General features: G+C 43.1%; 1 long non-coding RNA gene across 1 annotated transcript; it reads right to left on the bottom strand.

Annotated features, from left to right (window-relative positions):
• Nucleotides 1–2,243: 2,243 nt before the first annotated feature.
• On the bottom strand, nucleotides 2,244–5,048 carry LOC120555070. Its single transcript, XR_005638635.1, has 2 exons — nucleotides 5,006–5,048; nucleotides 2,244–2,388 (listed from the first exon to the last, which is right to left on the bottom strand). It is a non-coding gene; the product is annotated as an uncharacterized LOC120555070 (long non-coding RNA).
• Nucleotides 5,049–5,770: the final 722 nt, after the last annotated feature.

Genomic DNA, 5,770 nt, shown 5'->3' with positions numbered 1-5,770 from the left:
ATAGAAGTTTCGGTTCCCAAGCTCTAGAAGAAGTTGGTGTGCCAGCTCTAATCGACGTTTGTTGGGTCCCAGCTCCTAAGTATGAAGTTTGTTCGGTGCCCAGCTCTAGTATGAAGTTTGTTCGGTACCCAGCTCCTGATGCAGTTGGTACCCAGCTCTAGTATTAGAAGTTTGTTCGGTTCCCAGCTCTAAGTGTGAGAGTTTGTTAGGTATCCAGCTCTAGTATGAAGTTTGTTGGGTGCCAGCTCTAGTATGAAGTTTGTTGGGTGCCAGCTCCTGAGTATGAAGTGTTGTTGGTGCCAGCTCTAGTATGAAGTTTGTTCGGTAGCCAGCTCTAGTATGAAGTTTGTTGATTATCCAGCTCTAGTATGAAGTTTGTTGCGATTATCAGCTCTAAGTATGAAGTTTGTTGGTGTGGCCAGCTCTAGTATAGGGATTCGTACCAGCTCTAGTATGAAGTTTGTTAGGTTCCCAGCTCTAGTGTAGCGAAGTTTGTTCGGTGCCCAGCTCTGAATGCAGAGTTGATGTACCAGCTCTGAATGGAAGTTCGGTGCCAGCTCTAGTACAAAGTTCGGTGCCAGCTCTAGTACAAAGTTCGGTTGCCAGCTCTAGTATGAAGTTTGTTGGTACTTGCCAGCTCTAGTATGATGTTTGTTGGGTACCTAGCTCTAGTATGAAGTTTGTTCGTTACCCAGCTCTAAGTATGAAGTTGGTTGCCAAGCTCTAGTATGTAGTATGAAGTTGATTGTCAGCTCTGAGTATGAAGTTAGGTGCCAGCTGCTCTGAGTCTGACGTTCTGTGCCAGCTCTAATGTGACAATTCAGTACCCAGCTCTAGTCTGACGTTGGTACTTAGCTCTAGTCTGCGAAGTTCGGTTAGCCAGCTCTAGTATGAAGTTGGTTCCAGCTCCTGAGTATGAGTTTGTTGTTTGCCAGCTCTGAGTATGAAGTTGGTGCCCAGCTCTAGTGTATGTAGTATGGAGTTCGGTACCCAGCTCTAGTATGTGAAGTTAGGTGCCAGCTGCTCCTAAGTATGACGTTCGAGTGCCAGCTCTAGTACGACGTTGCGGTACCAGCTCTGACTGCGTGTTACCAGCCATGCGAAGTTGTTGCCAGCTCTCGTAGTGACGTTAGGTCCAGCTGCTCTAGTCTGACGTTGGGGGGTACCAGCTCTGAGTGTGACGTTGATTGCCAGCTCTAGCATGAAGTTTGTTCGGTTACCAGCTCTAGTATGACGTTGGTGCCAGCTCTAGTATGAAGTTTGTTGGTACCAGCTCTGATTATGAAGTTTGTTGGGTGCGCCAGCTCTAGTATGAAGTTGGTTACCCAGCTCTAGTATGGCGTTGAGGTCCCACCCCTAGTAGACGTTGGTGCCAGCTCTAGTATGGCGTTCGGTCAAGCTCTAGTAGCTGAAAGCTATATATGAAGTTGATTTTAAGCTCTGGCATGGAAGTTTGGTACCCAGCTCTAGTGTGAGTTATGTTGGTTGCCCAGCTCTAGTGAAGTTGGGGTGCCAGCTCTAGTAAGAAGTTGGTTGTACCCAGCTCTAGTAAGAAGTTTGGTACCCAGCTCAGTAGTATAAGTTGGGGGTAGCAGGCTAGTATTAAGTTTGTTCGGTCGCCAGCTCTAGTAAGAGTTGATTACCCAGCTCTAGTATGAAGTTAATTCGCAGCTCTAGTAAGGCGTTCGGTTAGCCAGCTCTAGTAAGGCGTTCGGTGCCCAGCTCTAGTAAGGCGTTCGGTGCCCAGCTCTAGTATGAAGTTTGTTGTTGCAGCTCTAAGTAAAGACGTTAGGTGCCCAGCGGCGTGTTACCATTGCGTTTCTGAGTATGAAGTTTGTTGGTACCCAGCTCTAGCATGAAGTTGGTTACCCAGCTCTGAGTATGAAGTTTGTTAGGTGCCAGCTCTGAGTATGACGTTCGGTACCCAGCTCTAGTATGAAGTTTGTTGGGTGCCAGCTCTAGTATGGCGTTGGTTCCCAGCTCTAGCATGAAGTTCGGTTGCAGCTCTAGTATGAAGTTGGTTGCCAGCTCTAGCTATTCCTTCCAGATACAAGTTGAGTCGATAAAGAGAACAAAAAGTAACTGAAGCCAGATGTTTAACAATAGCTTGACTCTCATTATGTAATTTTTAAACTGTAGCTCCCACAACGAAGAACCAGAGAGCAGCTGTGTGGCTGGGCTTACCGACAGTGGCGGGAAGCCGGGGGCTGGCCAGTCCTCCTCTCTCGGACCACCGAGCTGTATTTGTCTTCTTCGCTGCGGCCCTCGTCGTTCTCCAGAGAAACTCGCCGGCGGTACTGCACGCTGCCCTCGATCTCGTTGGCCAACCGAGCCGCGCGCGCTTCCCGCTGTCGGAAAACCTCAGAGTTCCCTTTCTCCAACGGCATGCTGGGAAAAAAAACACAGGAGACACAAATATGATGTTGATGCTACTAGTAATTTAAAAAAGGAGCTGTGCTGTTTTGTCATCAACAGGGTGAGGCACCATCTTAACTACATTACTGTCAGGAGGTTAGTTTGTAATATTCTGCTGATTTAAATTACATTTATTTTGGGGAGAGTAATTGTATTAATCGTAGTATCGTAGTATTATCCTTTTATATTAGAAGTGTGAATCTTCACTGATCTCTTGATTTGATTATCATGTCTTCAATTCGATATCTCGATGCATCACGATGAGTCTAATCCATGTTTCTATTAAAGCCATGTAGGATATTTAATTCATGTTTCTATTAAAGCCATGTAGGATATTTAATCCATGTTTCTATTAAAGCCATGTAGGATATTTAATCCATGTTTCTATTAAAGCCATGTAGGATATTTAATCCATGTTTCTATTAAAGCCATGTAGGATATTTAATTCAGAGCTTTTCAAGCTTCAAAAACCAAATATTCTGCAGTGCTCTGATACTAAATAACTTGGATACATAAAACTATACAGCACTGAGCACATGGCACCTCCTGAATGTGTTAACATACCAGAATATGTAAACAGAAATGCTGTTAGGCCTACATTACATTATAAACAGAAATAATATATTATGGGCGGCTGATTATCGAGTGCAGCATCGTCCATGTCCGCGATTCAAGCGCATCCATTATTTGATTAATTTCAACACCTCTATTTCATATGCAGGGTAAAATACTGGCTGGAGTCATTTCTAACATATAATTAATAAATAAATTGAGTATGTGGACTTTACATTCTTATTAAAATCTATTATATCTATTTTTTTTATATATTTTTTAAATCTAACCACCTGGGTCTAATATTTACAGGAACACGCCGACTTATTGGGACTTTATCTTATTCACAGTAACCCCCAGAGTTAGACTAGTCCATACATACCCTTCTCATCTCAGTGCGTGCTGTAAAGCTGTCTGACGGCTCCAGCATTAGCTTAGCCTAGCACAGATCCTGCAGGTAACTGGTTCCAACTAGCCTACTGCTCCCAATTGTGACAAAATAACACCAACATGTTCCTATTTCCATGTTGTGATTTGTAGAGTCACAGCGTGTACAAAAAACAAGGTCACACACAGCCATCTTCTAACCGTAAACAAACCGGGAACTATATTCTCAGACAGGCTTGCTGCAGCATATCACTCCGCCCAAGTACTATATTCTTCCCACCTGAGAATATAGTTCGGTTGTTTAGGGTTGAAGAGATGGCTTATTCATGTTCGTTGTTTTGTCCGCTGTACCTAAATATCACAACATGTAACTAGAACATGTTGGTGTTATTTTTGTCAGTTATGGAACGGTAGGAACCAGTTACCTGCAGGATCTATGCTTAAACTAAGCTAATGCTGAGAGCTGTCAGGCAGCATTGCAACAGTGAGAGTATGGATAGTCTAACCTAGGAATTCGTGAATAAGATAAAGTCCCAATAAATGGCGTCACTAACTTTGTTCATCATTTCTATGAATGATGGCAAACTATGAAAACAATTACATAATTAAAAGGTTCTCATGGCGATGGTGTCGGGGACCGAGCATTTTAAGGAAGCGTGTTCCTCGCACAATGGCTGATTATGTATAAGATGTGACCTTCGTAACCATTGGGCCTGCTTCGCAACCTTTGGGTCTGAAGGCCAGCTGATCTCCAGTGGGCTACTGTCAGGTGAATGGTCCCCTAGCTATTGGAGCTTCATTGAGTCAGCCTGGGTTGACTGAAGAACATGGCGTTCCTGAACTGGTCTGACTGTTAATCAGGTGTGTAGACCCTCCTGAATTGTCCTCAGGGCTAATTTGACCCATTTTCAAAATGTTTCTATGTCAGAAATTTGGGTTTCTTTCAACCAAATTGTCAAAATAAATAGCAGCGGATGGTTCCCTACAACCATTACTCTTCACAAGTTAAATAAATCCAGTTCACCACTTTCATTGAATTTGGGTGTTTTATTCAATTTTATAGCATTTGTAGTAAAAATAATTATGAAATAAAGCTGAAAAAAGTGACTTAAGCGTGGCGGGTTAGATCAGTGGGTAGAGCAGCGCGCCTCTCTCTCTTTTTCTCTCTCTCTCTCTCTCTCTCTTTTCTCTCTCTCTCTCTCTCTCTCTCTCTCTCTCTCTCTCTCTCTCTCTCTCTCTCTCTCTCTCTCTCAAACAGTGACTAAAACATTGCGGAAAGCGACCAAAGTTAAGAAGAGAAAAAAGGGACATCTTAAATTTTGACCCAGAGTAAACAAAGGGTTAAGGCAGACACACATTTAAAATATGCAGGAAGTGGAAATGATTAGATATATGAAACACCAGAATAATAATAATAATAATATAATGTAGATAATAAATAGAATAGGAATAAGAATAGAATAAAGAATAATAGAATAATAAGAATAAAGAATAATAAGAATAATAATGATGTGCTTTTTGCTTCAGCCCATAATAAAACCAGAGGAGAAGCCTGGTTTTAGCTGGTAAAAGTTTGGTGTCAGTTCCCCTGGATATAAAATATAAGGATCAGTTTGGTGAGAGCATCAGCTCGGGAAAAAGCTCTACTCACGTGTACATGAGAGGCTGGAATTAGGTAAGGTGGACTTGGCGCCCGGCGCCTCCCTCGTTGAACCAGGTCTGGTTTAGCGTCCCAGCCGTTTGAGCTGAAACATACAAGCGACTAGAGAAAGCCGCTGCCGTCTCTCTGCCATCGTTAGTATAGCTTGGACACAGCGAAGGCTACATGTGGACAAACTGCAAATTGTGTACAGAGGGGGGAGCGGGGCTTTTTTTCCCCAACACGAGGGGGCCCTCCTTCCTTTTTTTCTGGCTCTTCACTGGCTACTACGATTGGTTTTAAGAGTGCATTTTAATATTTGAGCCATTACTTATAAGGAGCCTTGCATGGCCGAGCTCCCTCCTACATCCTGGATCTATTGCACGCTACACTTCTGAGTAGCTCTCTGAGGTCTTCAAGCCAAGACCTTTTAGTTGTTCCAAGAACACGTTTTAAAAACTAAATTGGGTTGGTGGCTTTTCTGTGGTGGCCCCAGGGCTCTGGGCGCTCTCCTTTCAGCCCTGAGAGCCTTGGACTCTGTGGAAACTTTTAGGAAACACCTAGAGACACATCTTTTTAGACAAGCATTTAATTAGCAATATGGCTTTGTATTGTATTTTATTTGTTGTTGTTTCTTTTATTTGTTCTTTCTGTAAAGCACTTTGTGACCCCTCTTGTCTGTGAAAGGTGCTGGTAGGGCGCCGATTATGGCCAAAAGATAATCGCGATTATTTTGATCAATATTGAGATCACGTTTAATTATCCACGATTATTTGT

This window comes from Perca fluviatilis, unplaced genomic scaffold (assembly GCF_010015445.1).
Source record: "Perca fluviatilis unplaced genomic scaffold, GENO_Pfluv_1.0 PFLUV_unplaced_scaf_15, whole genome shotgun sequence".
Lineage (NCBI taxonomy): Eukaryota > Metazoa > Chordata > Actinopteri > Perciformes > Percidae > Perca > Perca fluviatilis.
This window is presented reverse-complemented; position numbering and strand designations above follow the sequence as displayed.